The sequence below is a fragment of the Apis dorsata genome, unplaced genomic scaffold (assembly GCF_000469605.1).
Source record: "Apis dorsata unplaced genomic scaffold, Apis dorsata 1.3 scaffold_986, whole genome shotgun sequence".
Classification (NCBI taxonomy): Eukaryota; Metazoa; Arthropoda; class Insecta; order Hymenoptera; family Apidae; genus Apis; species Apis dorsata.
Window position 1 is genome coordinate 15917 of NW_006264089.1, and position 786 is coordinate 16702.

A 786-nucleotide genomic window follows, 5' to 3' on the forward strand; every position below is an offset into this window, starting at 1 on the left:
AAATATTATAAAATATTAAAATATTATAATAATATTAATATGATAAAATATATATATCTGCATTAAAATTATGCTTCAGAGTTATTAATATGAATTAAAAAAAATATGATACATAATATAAATATAAAAAATGGTTTTATATAAATATTCTTCTTGTTAAATATTAAAAATAGAAAGTATATTTTTTAATTTTCATCAATTTATTCCAATTATTTTTTCTTATTTTTTTCTTTATAATAACTTATTATTTAGTTTTATTTAATAAGAAATAAAAAATAAAAAAAATTCATATTTAAATAAACATCATATTTTTATATAGAAACAAATGGAAAAATAGGAAAAGATCAATTAAGAATTTGTGATTATTTGATTATTTTTTAGAAAAACTGAAGCTTTTTTTTCTACAAGCTTTTAATCACAATATACTTTTTATCTTCTTACACAAAGTATACTTTACTTTTATTTAATGTATGAAGATTTGGATTTTGCAATTCATTTATTAAAAATAATAATTACTTTTAAATTAAAATTTTTATAAAAAATAAAAAAAATAACATTGAATAATTAATTACATTATTTTTTATATTATATACATATATTTTTTATGTATATAATTCTCAGATTCGTATATCTAATTTATTTGTATTGTTCGATATTTTAATAATATATATAATATATTATTAAATAATATATGTAATAATATATTCGTTTGTGAAAGTAATTTATAATAATCTAGATTGTATTATTATGTTAATATTCTATAGTGCAATATTGCAGAAATATTTG